The following is a 20,023-nucleotide window of genomic DNA, read 5'->3' on the forward strand; positions in this document are numbered from 1 at the left end:
GACGGCCAATAACTGAGCATCTTTCAAATACATCCATAAGCCTTTCTAAGTAATCCAGTGCAATGCCCTTGTTTTGCTTAAAGTTTGAGACCTTTGTCCAGTCTCTCTTGAGCCGACACACTTCTCTCACTGCCACAGCATTCAACAACCTGTCAATTGCTGCTTTAAAAGGAGACTCATCTCCCGGACCATGTTTTGGTCAATCATTTTATCCACCAGTCAGTCTCTTGCTTCACTCAGCACCGCCAATCTCAACAGCCAGTTCACATCAGCCCAGTTTGGCTTATACACTTCATACACAATTGAATCAGAAGCAGTAAGGAAGGGTGGAGGAGTTTGCCTCTCTCCGCGTATGCTTCCCTGTGTCCTCTAACGCCTCATTCGGGATTGTTGGTTCGCTGTGCCTGCTAGTGCGTAGTGTCCTTTTGTTCCTCCGTCTGAATCCTGGCGATGTCTCATTTCCTGACGCTGCAGGAGCTCGCCCAGCACCTATGGTAGTTCAGTAATCTTGAGAAATAAGTAGGGAGGAGAAATAGCAGTGGGAGTTCATGAAGGCCTAACCGGGCACTATAATTGCTTATTGGATACTACAGTTTTTCAGGAGTCTGCTTCATCCTGCTGGCCACTATTCTGCACCAATCTTATTTGTAGTGTCTTTTAGTAATTTTCAAAAAATGTCAGTCGCTCCAAATCAATTGTACCTGCCTCTAAAGACCTTTCTTTCTGTCCTCCTTAGTGAGGCCCACTCCTTATTTCAAATAGCTGAACATGCTGTTTCTCTATTTGTGATACATAGCATTGGCACGAGTTCCCTTTACTGGGAGCTCTTCTTCTTCCTTAGATTTCTCACCCCCCCATTGCTATTCTACAGTCACCTATATGAACACAAGAAGATGTCTGCCAGTCTTTTGTCCCAGCTCATCCTGTGGAGGGAGGAAGGGAACAAAACAGGAAGACTGGTAAGGATAGGAACCTGGGAGGATTTATCTAACTGATCTTGTGTTCTTCCCCCCAAAATGAAATGACTTCCCAACTTGTCTTCTGCAATATGCTGATGACATGATTTTTTGAGCAACACTTTCTTTTAGAATTACATTGATATGATACCTATATTTGGTTTCCTAAGTTTGCAGTGGTGCTCTTGGGTGAGTGGATTTGTTGCTGTTATTTTGACAGTTGGCTGAAGGAGTGAGGGAGCCAAAAATTCCATTCTAGCCTGAATCAAACCTTTGAATTTCCTATAAACCTCTTCTGATATAGGTGTTGTAATGTGAACGAGCATAAAATGTTGTCATATAAGTTATCGTTCATCTTCTGCAATCATTTTTACATATTCAGCTCAGACGTGAATTCAGTGTGCTTTGGTGGACTACCACTGTTTCGTTTCACAATTACGCCATGTGGAAAGTTTAAAGAGATTCCGTGGTGATCAATAGGTTTCCATGTTAGTCCATTTACTGTGGTATGTATATATATATATTTAATGTCAAAGAAGCTATCGCTACCCTGACGCGAGGAACAGTGAACCACTGCTACTTCAATACAGTATTTACTTCAGTGGCTTAGAGGACATTATGAACTCTATCACTTACTTGTGGGGTAGACCTGTGAGAAACCCGAAAAGGATACACAAAGTGGTTTCCAGATGTTAATCACAGATCTCCATCTGGGATTAACTTCTGGATTGTAATGGTGGATAAGGAGTAGGAAGTTCAGGTGGGTTTAGGATTGGCCAGGGTACTCCGAACTGTCCGTACCTCTTAATAGTTTCTTCCAGTCACTGTGATACTGTATGGAAAAAATACCAAATGTTTGGGGCCATAGGAAAATCACATGCTACATGTATAATAATTTTTAAAAAAACAACTAGTAAGGTCTTTTTTTCTTTTCTGACGAGCCTCAAGACCACCAGGAATCAGCCCATCCACCCAGTAATAGGACAAGTAATGCGGTGTTGAACCATGAATTAAGGAATGAGGGCCTGTAATATTGAACCTGTGAATATCTTTACGCCCCAGCACAAAGCACCAGTCTTCCATTAGCACTGTATCGAATGCAGTTATGCTCGGTATTTCCTGATAGTACCGCCCCCCTTTTAAAACTCCCTCCTCCCCCCAGTAGGGCCTGGTTTCTGTGTGATTAGCTCATGAAATATTTTAATCAATGAGGGCATGGATGAAAGAAACAGGCTTCCAGGATCGAGCTGCAATACCATAGATCTTTCACCCAACCAAGAAAAACAATTGATATTTCTTTACTTTTGAAGCCAATATTCTCTCTACCTCATATTCAAAACATCCATCCACTAAAACTGGAGAAGGAGGGTTTCCCTATGTAATGTTGGCTGGTTTTACCCTAGAGATATGTACCACTTGATGAATCTTCCAGTTATTGGGCACCCCCTTCCCTATCTTTCTTTTCACTGAAAATGGACCCAGAAATATTGGTGCAGAGTTGGGATGTGAAGCAGGTATCGACTAAAATACAGAGGATAACCATACACAGTTTTCTATTTGTTATTGTTTTACATCTCTGTTGGACTTGGCCCTTTTTGCAGGTTCCATGTTGGTTTTATGACTCTGGGCACTTAACCACTGATGATTAGTGCTAAAGTGCATATGCTCTCCCTATTGTAAATTGATGTATGGATTAGTGATTCCACGATTGGCTGATTTGGTTTACTTGTCAAACCCTAGTACAGTGCACCAGGGGTGCCCAGGGCTTGTAAACCAAATGCTGCTGGTGGGCTTGCAGCACTGGTTGTGCCACCCACAGAAGCAGCCTGTAAAAGTGTGTCTCAGGTCTGCCATTGCAGAGCCTGTGTGCAGTCTGGTACTGCCATGCTGACTGGGCAAGTGCACCCACTTGCCAGTCCCTAAACCTTCCCTTTTCTTCATATCAGACACCCCTATGGTGGGCCCAAGGGCAGGATGCATTGTAAGTATATGGTAGGACATGCCCTGGTGTGTGGCATGTCCTAATAGTGAATTACAGCCGTTTGATTATTACATTTTATAATCCTAACTCACTCGGGAACTAGGTTGAAATTCGAGTTTAGTATGCCTGAACTCAGAATGATAAATTACATCTTTTAGTGAAGTTGGTTTTAACATTCTGTGTTTAAAAATACCACTTTTAGATAGTAGGTATTTTCTTGTCTAACCATCCAAGCCTGCCTCTGCTAGGTGTGTATTCCTTGTCTGGAGTTTGAGTGACAGGGGCTGGGGATTCCAGGAGACAGGGTGAGTCAGCACAGGGCTGAATAGAGAGATCTGCATGTAGATGGGTGGGAGGAGTTGCACCTGGTACCTGAATAGGGATGTGCCTTCCCTCCACAATGCTGGCTCCACCCCCTGTGGTGCGTCTGATGTCTCTGCCCTGCACTGTGAAAGGAAAGAAGGAGTCTTGTCAACAAAGTGCTCCAGGACTGACCAGAACTGGTTTGGACTAGGCAAAGGCCTCTCTGCCTTCAGAGAACAAAGAGAAACTGTGTATAAAAAGGGGGACCCAGACCCCAGAACTTTAGATCACTTTGGGAAACAAGAAGAAACCTTTGCTGAGGAGAGGAACCAGAGAGACTGAGGAGAGACTATCCCTAAGCTTGAGGGATTGGCCTGCAGTGGTTGCCTGACTGCCAAAGAGAGGAGAAAAGGAACTTTGTGTACTTTATTCAACTTGTGAAGGATCTCCAAGGGCTTGAGAAAAGAGCTTGCCTCCTGCTGAAGTCTCAGGGACAACAGACTTCACCCACCAGCTCCCCAAGAGTTCTTTGGAAGTGCCTGCTGTTTTGCAAGGCTCTCTCAGGGACTGCGTGTCGCAAGTAGCTGAAAGCGCGACTCACGAGCAAGAAGCGTGACTCACAAGCAAGAAGCGTGTCACCGCACTGCCGCTGCCGCTTCACAACACGAAGATCGACGTTGCAGCAGACGCCGCCGTATCACTGGGAAGCATGTCGCAGAAGAATCGTTGCGTCATCGCAGGGCCACCGAAGCGCCTCGCATCGCCAGGGGAGCGGATCGACGTCGCAGCAGACGCGGTCGCATCTCCAGGAAGTGTGTCGCAGGGCCTGTCGCGACTCATCGCCGGAGACGAGGATCGTTGTCGCAGCAGATGCCGCCGCATCACCGGGAAGAGTGTCGCGGGGCCTGTCGCGGCTCGCATCGTTGTGGAAGCAATTCGCATCGCCAGGGGAGAGGATCGACGTCGCAGCAGACGCCGCCGCATCACTAGGAAGCGTGTCACAGGGCTTGTTGCGGCTCGCATTGTGTGGAAACATCTCGCATCGCCGGAAGAGAGGATCAACGTCGCTGCAGACGCCGCCGCATCACCGGGAAGTGTGTCACATCAAGAAGAAAGTGCCATCTTAGTTTCTTTGCACCAGATCTTCAACGCATCACTGTCCTTGCAACACTTTCGTTGTCTTGCGTTACGCATCTTAAGGTACATTGAACTCTGAGTGTCGCATTTACCATCTTTAGAGAACTAAGCTAACTCTACCATTCTAAGTACAGTATTGTGGATTTTTTTCGTTTGTTGTCTTGTGATAAGTCTATATAAAGCATACTTATTTTTTATTAAAAACTTGTTTGGTGTCCATCTGTAGTGTTGTCACTTGATTACTGTATGTGCTCACAAATGCTTTACACACTGCCTCTGAGATAAGCTTGTCTGCTCGTGCCAAGCTACCAAGGGGGTGAGCAGGGGTTATTTTGGGGGTGTATCCCCTTACCCTGAGTAGACGCAAGGACCCCTACTTGGACAAAGGTACCTCTGCCAACTAGAGACCCCCAAATCTAACAATCTCCTATATATTTCTGCAATATGTTTAACTTCAATTTCGCTTGTATGAGAAAAATTCTGACTGATAGGTGAATGTTTCCTAATTTCTTTACTAATCTATTTACTGTCGAAACCTTTAAGTAACAAACCTCTGTGGGGCACAATTTGGGATGAAAACCAAAGGTGGAAAAGTAAGGTGAGCATCCTGTTGATGAACAAAGTGAGATATTATAGGTGAATTCTACTATATAAATCCATCCTCCCCCATCCTGTTACATTTTCGTCAAGAACGATTTGAAGTATTGATCAGTAATCTGATCCATCCATTCTGTCAGTCCATTCTTCCATGGATGATTGCTTGTGGATTTATAATTTACTGTTCCTAATAACTGTAGACGGCCAGTCCAGAAAATTCAGGATAATTCTATTGCCAATGGCAGTTTCCTGAGTGGTACAAAATGAGCTAATTTAGTTAAGGAGTCTATTACCAGCAACAATGCACTGTTTTTTCTGAAACTGGTAATTCCGCTATGAAATCCATCGTGATCTGTGATCATGATATTTTTAGTGTAGGCAAGGCTTGTAAAAAAACATGCCGGTGGTCTGTGGTCTCATTTTGCCTGGGCACAAATTGCACGTTTTGTGGCCACAGAAAGTTTCTCAAAATACGTTCAGTTGTTTCACAAAACCGAGAATTCCCTTCCCTTGGCTTCTCATGTCTTCACTGAAAGACTTTTTCCTGCAGTTCTAAAGTCTGGACAACAATCTAATCCTTATGGTACAATATGTAACCTTCATTTTCTATTCTATACATTGGTTGAATCCATCGGGTTTCATTAAGTTTTCTTTCAAAGGACTGCCTGAGAGGAACATTTTAGATGTGGATTTGAGAATCATCCTCTCTTGTTTATTTGACTAATATTGATGGAGCTTGTATTTCTTCCAACTCATCCCGGTGAAACACACCATCAGTTTTTTCATGCTGCTGAACACGTAGGAATTTGATTTCATAGAGGAAGTTGGAGAAGAAAAGATCCCATGTTTCACACCTTGGATTCAAGCACTTTCTGGATTTTGAATATTCAAGATTTGTATGATTGTCCCTACTCTTATTTTTTTGTCTAGCCTTCAAGATGGTGTCTTCAATGATTCCACATTGATCACTAATAACTGTGTATCATAGATGATATAATTTATCCCTGCTGGTGTTAAAGTTCTGGAGTCAAAGACAGTTGAATGTAAATAGCCCAAATGTCCCTGATGGCATCTGTTTATACAACGAATTATGATGTAGTATCTACATGCAACAGAATTGGAGTAGAGGTGAAGGCAGTTTTTAACAGTTCTTTCTTGTTTGGAATCCTGCTGCAGTGGTACACCTTTCTGATGAGTTGTGCAAGAAGGTGCCACAATAGTAGAGATGTCTTGAATGAACAGTCAGGCTTAAATTGAGGGATCCTAAAAACGCTGAATGTCTTTTGTTTTTTGAGGTTGAAGTCACTTCTTAGCTGCTTTTACTTTATCTTCTTCCATTTCTAGCCCATTAGCAGAGATGTGAAACCCCAAAAGTGACATCATGGCTGTACTTAAAGCAATGGTGCTCAGCTAGTTTCACATATGAAATGCTGGCATAGTCTTTGTAACACATCTCTTACATGCTTTTTATGATCTTGCAAAATTCTTAGAAAATATCCAGATGTCATTGAGATATTTAGTTACATCAGTGCCTAGGATGTCTCAGAAAGCATGCTGGAAAGCTGCTGGAGCAACACAAAGGTCAAACAGCATAGTTAGGTATTCAAAATGACCGTATCATGTGTTTAGTTCTGTTTTCTACACATTCCCATCTCTTATTCCTATGAGGTTACAAGCTTCCCTCAAATCCAGTTTGGAGAATATCTTTGCATATGTTACTTGATGTAGCAGAACTGGAATAAAAGTCAAACAATATTTGTTGGCGTTAGTAATTGTATATAATTCTCAGTAATCGTACAGGGTCTGTAATATCCATATCATTTTGGAACCAAGGATGCCTAATCTCTTTTTTTTTCTTCAATTTTGTATCCAAATATTTCCTCAATGCTTGATTTTCCTTGATGATTAAGGGATATATCTTGTCATAAGGAAAAAAAAGCATTTGGAACTAAATCAGTGCAGCATTCATAAGTTCTATCAGGCGGTAGTGTATTAGCTCTCTTATTACTGAAGACTTCAGAAAAATAAAGGTAGGCCAAAGGCATGGCAGTCCACTCATTGTGCATTTCTTGATCCATGAAAATCTTCATCCATTCAGAATCCAAATGAACCTCCTGTCTCTGCCAATCAATATGTGGATTGTATTTTCTGAACCAAGTTTTTCCCATTATGACAACGCAGGGGTGTTTATTAGATGGAAAAACAAAAGTTTCAGTGTATCAAAAGTAATGTTTCCTAGCCTAAGAGCCACACCATCAATCCCCAGGATAAATTTACTTTGATTATTTGGTCAGAAAGCAATGATAAACTGCCTCTGCAACCCGCTGTTCTTAAAACATCAAGTAGCTCCACTATCAACTAGAGCCCACCATTCCACGTGTCCTTCTCAATTGCCAAAGCCATTGGTAAATAAAGATATACGCTTTCTGCAAGATGGAAATTATTTGGAGATTCCAACCTTGTCTTACAACTCCAGGCAGGGCCTTCTCGTGTCCTGATATTTGTGGACACTGTCCTTTCTTCAATAAAGTCAAACCCCTCACTATGCCTCCCTTCTTTTTCATCCTTTGACAAAGATCTTCTAATAATTCTAATATGAAGTTCTAACCAGGCATGGGGGCTATTTGCAAAGGTAAATTATACTTGTGGGTAAATTTACACTTGTAATTCTTACACTTTTGGGTAACTATACTACTTTTGCCTATTCACAAAATTTGAATGAAAAGTTACTCAACAGTGTAGACTTACATTTCTCCACCCACTAAAAAATGGGGCAGCGACACATTTATGAGTGTAAGTTACTGCTACCAAAAAGAAACAGTAGTAAGTCCAGCACCACACATGGCCAGCCACTGATACTGCAACAGCCTCCCCCTGACAATAAGGAAGACAGGGACTTAACATAAAAACCACTCAGGAAATAATGTTAAATTAAATAGGGGAATATATAAATATAGTTTAATCGAAAAAAAATATAAAAACATTTATTATTAAATTAGGAAATATTCGAACGACCTTTTTAGAATTTATAAATTACTGTATCATTAATTTTAATTAAAGTATACTTCAACTACTTGTATATACTTCGCATTTTTAAGAATTATTAATGCATAATAACTTTTTTGTGAGAATGTATTTTTATTTAAACTTTGGAAAAATCTTTTGATATTTAAATTAAAGATTTTGTTCAAAATTAAGTTAGTCGCACTATAGTGCTTTTCTTTTGTTCTATGTTTAAGCTAATTATACAAAATGAATTTCCAATAATATTAAACATAAAAATATTTTTACTCCTTCATTACAAAGTTTAATAAACGTTTTAATGTTCCCTATACTTTGCCATAGCCAGATCTCCAACCTGACAGTTGAGTCTCCCAATGGAAAAGTTTAGGGGAAAGTAAAAAAGTTTATTTAAATCGAAAATAGTAGTACAAATATTTTTGTTAAATTGTCATGTCAATTAATTTTATATATTTATTTTAAATGTACACCAAATAAATCAAAATGCTACAGCACTATTAATGTAATTTTGATGCAAATATTACATTAATGTAAATAAATGAAATACTAATTATTTTCCCAAAGTTTAAGTTAAAGAATGAATTCTCACCTAAAGTAAAAAATTAAGATATTGCGTTAATTTGTAAATTCACAAACGGTTGTTATAATATCTGATACGTAAATAAGAAACGTTTATTTTTAGGTTTCGTAACATTAAATTATATTTATTTATATGTTTAACTGTTTTAATTAATGTAATTTTGTTTAACATTATTTCCAGTGGGTTTTCATTTTAAATCCATACTGCCAATATTTTCTACGATAGGGTGTTGCAGTACCAGTGGTTTGCTATGCGTGGTGCTGGACTTAATCCAGCTCTGAGCTAGAGTAAATTACTGCTGTTTTGGATTCCTTCTTCGCTGTATTAACTTAGAAGTACAGTTTGTGAATGGCCATGGGCTCACTCTTTTGTAGATGGGTGCATATGCCTCCCTAACCCGTTATAACCCTTCCCAAACCTCTCCTTAGGCCTCTCTAATCCCTCCCATTTAGTAGTAAGTTTGTTTCTATTCGAATTGGGGTTTCTGGGTGGCTATGGTATGCACCTCAGCCAGGCAGAACCCACAGCTCTAGTCAGGGCTAGTCAGTTACACTCCAAAGATAACCTGTGCTCACCCTCTGGCAGCTTGGCGCGGAGCAGGCAGGCTTATCAGCAGAAGCAATGTCTGAAACTTTTGTGCAACACACTCACAGCAACAGAAAGAATACTCCGTACAGGTTTACTTATGTAAAAATAGACTTCTATATTGTACATCCAACAAGACCAAAAAGGCCATGAGTCATAAGTACTGGCAAGTAATGCAGATTTTTTGGGTAAATCACATACAATTACAGTAAACACATAGGTACAGCACACCTGCGCTCCTATTGCATGTTATACGGTCATTTCTGTGAGCCCTATTACACTAATTAAATTCCGAACAGCATGTAGGGCACAGGAGCACCTGTGCACCTACTAAACTTGATACAGTAATCTGGTATCACAGTCCCACAAAACTAGGCATGGCAGATCACAGTGCTAGTAATGTAGTTGCTTCCCTTAAGGGAAGAAAGGTAAATCTGTGGGAGAGCTGGAAGGAACAGTCAGAATTATTCCCTTTGTGGTGAACTCACTAGACCGATAGAATTCACCAGACCCCTTGTGACAGGTACGCTCCAATTCAGCCCATGAGCAATCACTCAGTTATGCACGCAGAAAATAGCTAGGAGTCGCCACACGGGACGGCCTAACCCCTCTTCTGGGATGTTGGCACTTGCATCATTGGGCTCTGGGGCCCCCTGTTGGTGGAGAACAACAGTGCTGATGCCGGCAGGGGCTTCCCCTGGCGTTGCAACGACTCCAGGCTTCCGGAGAATGCAGATCGGGGTAGAAGACACCTGCAGGAATGGAGATGGGTATCTGTAACGGAGGCCTGCTTCTTCCGATTCCAGCCCTCCTGGACCAGATACACACAGTGCTGCTCTGAAGGCGGAGCCGGGGCTGACGAGCCTCATATGCCTGCCTGCCTCTGGTTACAAGGCAACATGTCTTGCCTTGAAAAGGAGGCTCAGCGTGCATTGCCTGTGCTACGAGAGGTGTGAAGAGGGGCATGCCGGTCCCACGTGCCGTATTCTGATTCTGAACATAATACCGGTAATTACCGGTCATGTGTTCCTATTTTGGATATGTGAGTATGTATTCACATATTTTTAGGTCTCGCATAGCGTTGCAGACCTCTTGTGAGCAAGGAGATTTCAGAAGGGGACTTGAAGCCCCGCCCATCATTTCATTGGGTCGTGTCAGCGTCTATGCTAAACGCTGGCTTCCCATTGAAAATTATGCTTTTTAGCCACAGTCCTTTCTCCCTTTCGTCCGGCCCATCCGGACTGGCTCGTCTGCTTCACGGCTGTCGTGAAGCAATCTAAATAGGCGTGTTATCCAGTCCGGATGGGCCATCCGAAAAGCAGACAGGGCGGTAGCGTAATGAAGACAGTTTCCCCTTTCTTTTGTCTCTCTCCCCTAGCAGAGCACAACAGTTATGCAGAAGAGGGCGGATACTTGGGCCGATAGAGCACAGGGCGAGGCTGGCATTCTAAATAGATGCTTATCTCGTGTTAAGTGATCACATTACTTATTTGTAGTGCACAGTGCATGCAGCAGATTCTTGCTAGCAATGTGTTCTGGGTGTTAAATGGGGAGAAGAGGGGGCGGTAGTGTGTATTATGGGTCAGTGTGGCATCAGGATAGTGTTTGTGGTTCCAGCATCTCCAATGGCGCTCGCCATCCTGCCCCATGGGGAGCTGTGTCCCCCAGCGCATCGTTGTGGGGCGGTTTGGGATACAGGGCACCACTTTTTCCTACCGGTTTGGCTTCTGCTGGCTGGGTCCCGCCACAGCACCATTTAAAAAAAAAAATACAGCCATTTGAAAAAAAATGCGACCTTAACTTCTACAATAACGTCTCGCATGGCAACGCTTGCGGTAAACTACAGGTTGACATAAAACTTAAGACTTATGAGGAATGTCATGAAATACTTTATCACATGTACAAGTTAGATCAATCATAGTACTTATATTACCCATCAGTGAAAACAAACAGTACGAGGAAAGGAAGGGGTACTCGGAGTCCCCCACCCTTTTTGTTAGAAGGCGACCTCAGAGGGGCCCGGAGGGGGCCCTGACTGGCCTGAGACCAACCCTCGGGGTATCGTAGCCGGGCACTGGCGGGAGACTCCTCAGGGGAGGAATCTCGTATCTAGGATCGTACACTCGGCACCACACGACAAAGAGACACAACACCGAGAGTTCTTAAGAGCAAATCTTTATCAGATCGGAGTGGTAAGATCTTTATGATCCGCAAGGCAATATATATACAAGTGGAGCGCGGGCTCACAAAGTCTTGGAGGGGGGTTCGGAGGTAGCGGGACAGTCTTTGGGGGGAATGGATCAAATGCAGGAGCGTATCCGGCGCACAGCTCACAATCCTCGAGCTGGGGGATACGTTTGTCGTTGTGGGGTCAGGCGGGACCAAGGGAGTCTGTGGGCACTGCGAGGTACTCAGCAGGCTCGAGTACAAGTTCGGAGGTCTTACGATCTTCAGGGAGCCGCGAGTCACTCAGCAGGGCTCAAGCACAAGTTCGGAGGTCTTACGATCTTCAGGGAGCCGCGAGTCACTCAGCAGGGCTCAAGCACAAGTTCGGAGGTCTTACGATCTTCAGGGAGCCGCGAGTCACTCAGCAGGGCTCAAGCACGAGTTCGGAGGTCTTACGATCTTCAGGGAGCCGCGAGTCACTCAGCAGGGCTCAAGCACAAGTTCGGAGGTCTTACGATCTTTCAGGGAGCCGCGAGTCAGCAGGGCTCAGGTGGTTCCAAGGCGAATCTGCCGGACAGTCCCAGAGCACCCCTTGTTATAGGGCGACTCCTCTTTGATGTCCGGAGTCTGTGCAGGCAGGGGTCTTGTCACCTGGGGGTCGCTTGTTGGGGGTTTCCTGCCATTGTCCTTTGATCCTTTCAGGGCCGGGTCGGGAGGAGCCCCAGACACCCAGCAGGCGTGGAGCCAGCCCTCAGGGAGGCCGGCAGGTCGATCGAAACCCACCGTCCCAGGGAAGCGCAGAGGTGTGATGGAAACTGCTCCTCCCTCTCTCATCCCAAGGGGGGCGCGATGTCCTCCAGCCGGAGTGGCGCCTGTAGGCTAGGGTCGCGCTGGGGCCGGGCGGCCATCTTGGTGCATGCAGTGGGCACGCGGGCCCGGGGTGGCCGAAGGAGGAAGGCCTATGGACGGGGGAAGTCCGGGTCGGGTGCGTGTGTTCTGGTGGGAAGGATCGGCTAGGCCAGGGGCTCGGGGCTGGTGTGAGGTGCAGGGGTCAGGTCTGACTATGTTACGAGGGCCGGGTCCAACACTTTTCTTCATCCACTACTCTGAAGCTCTCTATGTCACAGATATGACACCAGCAGTCCTCCATGGGCTTGAAGGGCCCCTTTTTCCATGCAGACCACCATCACATGGATTGGTAGTCACATGACACAAGCGTCCCATTATGGGCTTTCCCTTTGTGGTGCAAGCCTTACCCAAACCTGACACATGCATTCTTGGCTCACATTAGCGTCAGGACCATGTGCTCTTCACAATTGCCCAACACTTGGGCATTACGGCAGCCTGGGTCTCTTTGCCCTACATTTTGGGCATGTGCCGCTGACCCTGGTCCCAGCAACCTTGCGCCCCATGAGGCACCTTACACAGCCCCTTGTGGACTGGTGACTGACATTACTCCACTTGCGTGGTTCGCATCTCCCACAAGTTCTCCCGATATATCAATCTTACTGTGCTCGGATTCCCAGCATTCCCTAGCCTTTTGTCCTGGCGGCATACAGGCTAGTCCCCTAGCCCTGCACTATACATTCTCCGGAAGAGCTCCACTGTGAGTTACTTTATGCTTATTTAGCTTGAATTTCCGTGGAGAGTCTAGGTACTTATCACCCCCTGCAAGTGCACAGCGCCTTGCATTTCCGGATCCACCGCATTATTATTTCGTACACACTAGAGCAAGGATTTAACGTAAGGATTTTCTATAATAAAAATATGCATGCATACTATATTCTATCTACCTACCCTTCGCACGTAATTGTTAAAAATGTTTAATCTTATTTATGAGCCTCTTTTTTTTAATTTAGTCTCAGTTTTATATTGGTGTTTCACATATCAATGAGCAAACGGAAATACCGTACGGCCGTCTCGTTGAGCAATGCTACTGTTTGTGTGCGCGTGAGATGAGGTGCTAAACTTAAGGGAAGCCTAAAAGCGTGCACGCATTCCCCAGTCTCCAGCCATTATGGGGACCGCTCCTGGGGCATCAGGAGGGAACAGCAGACATGCCTAACAAGCATTTGCAATGCAAATTGGTCTTGCATTTGTGCGAAATAGAGGTATTGGCGCTGTAAATGAGAATGTCTTTTACCCATGTGTTTTGGATTTATGTGGTGTGGAGTGGATTTATGTCCGTTGGAATTGTTAATTGTGGAATGGTGTGTGGTGGAATTGTGTGGAGTGGATTTGTGTAGTGGAATTATGTGGCATGGTGTGTAATGGAAATTTGGATAGTAATTATGTGGTATTGAGTGTACTGTAATTATGTGGAGTGGGATTGTGTGTCAGAGTGGAATTATGTGGAATGGCATTTTGTGTGGTGGAGTGGTATTTTATGGAGTTTAATTATGGGGTGTGCTGTTGAATTATGTGGCATGATGCGGAATTCTGTGGTGTGGATTGGATGTATGTGATGTGTTGTGTAATTGTGTTGTTGAGTTAAAAAAATGGTGTGGAATGGAAATGTGTAGAATTGAATTGTGTGGCGTGGAAGTGTGTGGCGCTGAGTGGAATAATGCTGATTGAAATTTTGTGACATGGTGTGGAGTGTATTTGTGTGGATTGTCTTACCAAGTTTAAAAACCACCTCTTTTACTGCCAGCCTTGCTTCTCGTACGCAATAACTAGAAGTACAAAGTGTGTGTTTACGCACTGCTTGCAGGTTTTAAAAACACATGGGTAAAAGACATTGTCATTTACAATGCCAATAGCTCAAACTCTTTCAAATGCAAGACCTATTGCATTGCAAATGCTAGTTAACTGCAGTTTGAGGCTTCATCCTGCATGCCATGTTGTCTGCTGACCCTTAATTAAAATGCAGTGACTCTTACTCTTTTTTGCCTCTTGACCCATCTTTAATTCAATGCAGCCTTTCTAAATTTGCAAATCCTTGGGCGTAAAAGGATTTGCCGAGGCTTTGCAGTGAAAGGGCTCCAAAGTGTGCATTTTTAAACAGACTTGTGATAACAAAACTGTAAGTGTATGCAAGCAGCCGGGGAGCCTGTTGTATTCAAACACGGAACTAGAAAATACAAAATAGTCTTGGTGTAGGAAGGTGTCTGCAGACATGCGAATATAAATGTTATAGATTGTCCTTAATTAGCAGAGTGGTGCAAATCACTTTAATGACATGAGCGATGGCCTGTGTTTTCTGGCATTCACAATCTCTGAGATCTGTAGTGGCTGTGGGGGGGATAACGAAAGAGGAGGAGCGAAGGAAAAGAGTGTAGGTGGGGGAGGGAGAGATTACATGTGAAGTTTATTTATTTATTTATTTAGAAAGTTTTATAGAGCGCGAACAAGATCCTTGCGGATATCAGAGCGCTTTACATAACAGCTGGATGTAAGTAGAACAATACAAAATATGCAGGTAAACAATCATATAAAAGCATAGGGGTGGAGTTTCTGGAGTTACAATAAGGTTACCCCCAAGGTCAAGGATGCACTCAAAGAGCACCACCAGTGGCACTAGGGCGGTCAGATGCAAAGTTTTGTGGCCCAATGTTAGGCTTCGGTTGGTGGCTGCTCTCAAACAAGCCAATGGGTTGTGGCAGCAAAGCTCCTAGGGTTAAGCTCAGGGCAAATAGGGATTAGAGTTCGCACACAAGGTGTTACAGGTCCATTTAATTATGGAGAGCCCAGATCCCAAGTTAGTGGGCAGCCTAATCACCATGGGGTAAAAGATTGCCTTCTCTTGTGTGCTAAGAAAACACACAGTGTTTACATCTGCTTAATGGTTACATTCCACTGTAACACAGTTGCAGAATGACAACTTCCTTTTTAAAGGCAAAAACAAAAGGTAGCGCTGAGCACTATTTACTGCAACCTGGGATATTCCGATATGAAAGGAAGCCTCTGGAAGATGGTGGGCTATGAGCGCGCTAGCAATGGAGACTTAAGTGGTAACTCACACTCATTTCATCTACAAATGATGTGTATTTGTAAGCACTTGGCAGGAACAGTTAAGTGCATTTTTTTGCCATAGACGTGGCGAAATCTTTGGATACATGCCAACACATCAGAAGAGAAAAGTGCGAGATTTCTAAAAATAAAAACCGGGAGAATAGAGCCTGAATCGGGTTACTGTCATGCATGGGCTTTGCAAGTGTGCTGCTGTTTGATGGGATATTTGAAACGCAAATGCACATTTTGTTCTTACATTTAATAAGCAAGGAGAAAGCACAATAGCAGGCAGAGAGAGTGTGTTACAAGTGTTGTGCACTGGGGTGTAGGAGTAGGTTGCTGGCAGTGCATATACCACGTTACTCTTTACTAGGCGGTACTAGGCAGGACCTGTCAGCTGAAACCCCTGAGGAATCGGCTTTTTGCATGTAGGAGGTGGGAGGCGGGAGACTCAGCTTGAAATCGGGAGTGTGGCATGTATGTCTATGTGAACACGTTTTGAGCTTCCTTCTCGCATAGTGATTGCATCCTAATCAAGCTCAAACGGAAACCGAGCGAGGCCGTTTGACGCTCACACATCCCACTGTGTAAAATCCTTGTTTATTTTGATGTCAAGTGACATTTCCACCATAAAGGAACTTCGTACAACAAGGGCAGTGTCATGAAGGCTTTTCCAGATCTAGATGCAATGCCAATCTGCTACGAGCAACAGCAGGAAGGCGAGGCTGCAACCTGATCAGCTTGGTTTCGTTATTTAGCTACGTTTAAAATGAAGACTAACAAACTAATCAACTAATATTGTCATTTGATTAGGTCAAGCTGCTGCTGTGGTGCGCATTTTCTGGCTCCAGCAAGAGAGGTGCGGTCATTGGCAGCACGGGAGCCGTCTCAGTGAGCGAAACCTAGCTGCAAAGCTGTGGGCAATCAGAGAACCTATGGCTTGCGAGTGGATTAAAAAGTACATATTACCGTCAATATAACTTGCATGGAGAAAAGCAGTATCCACATCGCCACAAGTCACCTCCGTGTAATCAAGGGAACACCCTTCCCATGCACAAAAGGAAGGAAGGGGTTAAGGGTGTTCTTGTGTAACGTAACTGGTGCTCATGTAAAGTGCTCCAAATCCTTCGGGTCAAGTACGCGCTATATAAATCGACACCCAAAAAAACGAGATCTACTGGTAAAAAGAACTACTGATTGGCCGTATCTCTGCAAAATAGCAACATCTCGCTGTTAGCCCACTATTATCAGAAGGTCCCTTTAATTGCAATGGGCACAGCATCAAGATTCACTCGCCCAATTTAAATGAGGAGCTTTGCCGTCCTTCCTGGATCTGAGGTCACTACCGAAGGGGACACATGCTAAAAGCAGATGGGAGTCTCCTGGTGAAACACTATATGAACGTGTTAACATCATCACTAATATTAATTTGATGACATCCATCAATACGGAATGGCAACAAGTGTGCCTACCTTCTTGAATTAATCGTTGCATTCTATTAAGGACTACTGCATGGAATGTAAAAATTTAAATTTATTAATACATTTAATACATCTATTTTTAATGTAGGCTCTTGCATCACATCAAACATGTGCTGTTTTGTAAAGTTTTCTATCGCATATTGTCACGACAGCTAAAGGTCCCTCGCAGTTTGGACAGTCAAGAAGACGAAATGCGTGTTTGAAGAATTATGCAAATGACGGGGCTGCGCCTGCCTGCTGTGTTGCCTTTTCACTGACCTCTGCTCTGTCTTTTTAGGATCGATGTCCAAAGCTGAGTCTCATGTCCCAGGACCCCCGTGATTGCCCGCCATGCTCTCCTCCTGCACGGGTCACCAAGTGAAGTACTCTGGGTGTTCTAGAAGAGGCTTGACGTGGAGCATGAAGAGAGACGAGCAAGGTGGCCATATTGGAATGTAGTCGGTCTGATTTACCGATTAGACAAACAAACAGGTCCCCACGTTTTTTTTTATTTTTTTTTCTTGTAAACTATGCACAGGAAAGTACTTTTTTAATACCATGTGTGGAGTCTTAGTAATTACATTTTTAAGTCACAAATCTCACCAAGTTTTTTTTTTTGTAAAGTATGCAAAGGAAAGTACTTTTTTAATACCATGTGTGGAGTCTTACTAATTACATTTTTGAGTCACAGATCATAGTTTACACCACGTCAGCAGCGCGTACGACAAAAAAGGAGTGCGAATTCACCAATGAATAACACAACAAACAGCTGCTCTCGGAGGGAGAGGTTATGGTTCAGTGGTGAGAGCTGCCAACTAGGGAGCTGGGGTCCAGTGTTCGAGCCTTGTCCTCGGCTCAATGTACGCAATTATTAAATCCTTTAAATTAAAAATAAACAAATAAACGGAGGCAAATAATTTAACAAGAAAAAAACATTATAAGTGAGAGCGCGAAGAAAAAAAAATTGCCTCCAAGTAAAACGAGCATTGCGAAAGAAAACAAGCACGCGAGTGGTGCGTGCGTGCGCGCCTATGACGAGAGAGGAAAGCCAGATGGCGCCTCTGCTTGTTCCTGTGCTCAAGGCCACACAGAAAGCATGTGGTAGGATTTTTAAATGCCCACTCACTAAATGTCTCACCAGAGCAGCGCATGCACTGGACTGGTAGCATTGCAAACCCCAGGTGACTGTCCGCGCTGCATTCACTTTCACTGCAGCTTGTGTGGTCGCACTGCAAGGTGTCGGCATTGCAAAGTTACAACTAGGGTCGGCTGATATCCAAGTGTTTCGAGAGGCGTATCTGCCACTGGTGAAGCAGGTAGAGTAGCACCGGGGCCCACAAGCTTGAAGTGCCCACTGAACTCTGAGTATTGCTGTAATTTATAATTCAAACATCAGCCGGGGGCAGTTCTTTCGTTGCAGGAGGGCCTATGATATACTGGCTACGCTACTGGCATCTTCCCGCTCCTAGAAGTGTAAATAAAGTGCGACGTGCGTGATTGGACTTTACTCTTGCTGCTGTACCGGGCATGCCATTATAACACCGGTCTCCTCCACCCGCGAAGCCTGGGAGGACAAGACGAGGTGTTACTTTATCTTTCACTTGACACGATTACGGTTTCACCAAATTTGCACTGGGTATCCATCATTCAACTTTGCAGCTACGTTTGTGTAAATTCCAGTTCACTAGTCACAAGAGGTCTACAAGCCAGCAGCTGAAGAGTCCAGCTGCATTTTGGCCCTTGTTGAAAAAATATAGACACAGCTCCCTTAGCCTAGAACTGACCCCTGTTCTGTCAGCCAGCTACCGCAGAGATCACAAGGTCAGTCCCTGCCTGTCTTCGTAATGTAAGCAATGCACCCACAGGCCTTTGTATAAACACTCCTGTCTAGCGCCTAACCGCTGCTGCAGATTTACCCAAAGCAGCACTTTGATCTTCTTCCTACACCCATTCAGTTCCTCTGCACGGTCGAGTTAATGGCAAAATGCAGATTCTTCTCAAAAACAATGCTTTGCCACCAGACCAAAGGTCAGCTGACTATCCATCCATAACCCCATTTCCCAAGCATTTTTCCCTTGCTGCTATTTCCAAAAATAAATATTACTCCCCCATGTCACCATTTTAAGGAAGTATGGGTATTTATAAACAGTATTTAGCCCCATTTTGAAACAACACTCCCTTTGCAACCTAATTGTGTCCTAGTCTCGCCAACCATGCATCCCCCGTTTCCAGTCTAATCCACGGACCTACCACCCCCACAGCCAAACCATGCCTTAATCTATCACCCATCTAGCCCTTAACCTAATTATCCCAAACAGGCTTTACTTGAAAACCAACAGTGCGCCTTGATATATCAAGCCACTGACAGGTGCCCTGTCTGCCTTACTTAACTAAACTAGCCCCCTAGCTCCCCACCAGCCCTCCTGCTCTCACTATAAATGATTAACCTCCACTGCTTTGTGCTGCTCCCTATCCCAGACCCAGTTAACACCCAGTGCCTCCTTCCGCTTCCTCTCCCTCCTTCCCGGCCACCCCTGTTCACTCCCCACACATTCCTATCTGTTATCTTCCACTGGGACTGGCCACTCTCCTCTATTTATTTCCCTCTTCTCCCTAGAAGCCGTGCTCACCTGAAGGAAAAAACAAGCATTTGCAATTCAATAGGTCTTACATATTAGTGACAGTTTGAGCTAATGGTATTAGAAATCAAAATGTTTGGTATATTTATTTACTTTTTTAAATATTCCAGCTGTAGCATAGGTAATAAAATGCCACGAAGCGAGGCAAGGGTGCAGTACCTTATGTGGCTAATAAAGGTCGCTGTACAACTCCACAGGGTCACCTAGTAACAGCCTGTGGTACTACACCCTTTCCTTGCTTTATGGAATTTCTTTTCTTACTTATGCTACTGCTGGTTGAACAAAAAATAAATCTTACAAACATTATCATTTGCAACGCCAATAGCTCAAACCTAACCTAATGAGAGACCTATTGCATTGCAAATGCTTGTTAAGAATATGTTCCGAAAGGTCAAAATACTGGGTTCTGTTGAATCTCCATTACTGGCATAGATGTAAATATAGCTGCCAAAATAGTAAAACACTGCCCATGAGACAACCCAAATACGATAAATACTTCTCTATATTCAACAAGCATTTGCAATGCAACAGGACTCGCATTTAAGCATGACCTATTGCGTTGCAAACTGGAGTGGGGGCGGGCGGTCGGCAGGAGGGCGATAAGGCACGAACAACGAGAGTGCGGATGAGTGGGGGGGATGGAA

The 20,023-nt window shown here is 44.1% G+C and overlaps 1 protein-coding gene across 1 annotated transcript in view; it reads right to left on the reverse strand.

Annotated features, from left to right (window-relative positions):
• The window catches only part of LOC146857674 (uncharacterized), a 341,850-nt gene extending 324,751 nt beyond the window's left edge, over positions 1 to 17,099 (reverse strand). The window contains exon 1 of the mRNA XM_085647064.1: positions 17,020 to 17,099. The gene's annotated coding sequence lies outside the window, so the exon portion shown is untranslated. The remainder of the gene's footprint in view (positions 1 to 17,019) is intronic.
• Between the last annotated feature and the right edge of the window lie 2,924 nt (positions 17,100 to 20,023).

Source organism: Triturus cristatus, chromosome 3_2 (assembly GCF_964204655.1).
Source record: "Triturus cristatus chromosome 3_2, aTriCri1.1, whole genome shotgun sequence".
NCBI classification, from domain to species: domain Eukaryota; kingdom Metazoa; phylum Chordata; class Amphibia; order Caudata; family Salamandridae; genus Triturus; species Triturus cristatus.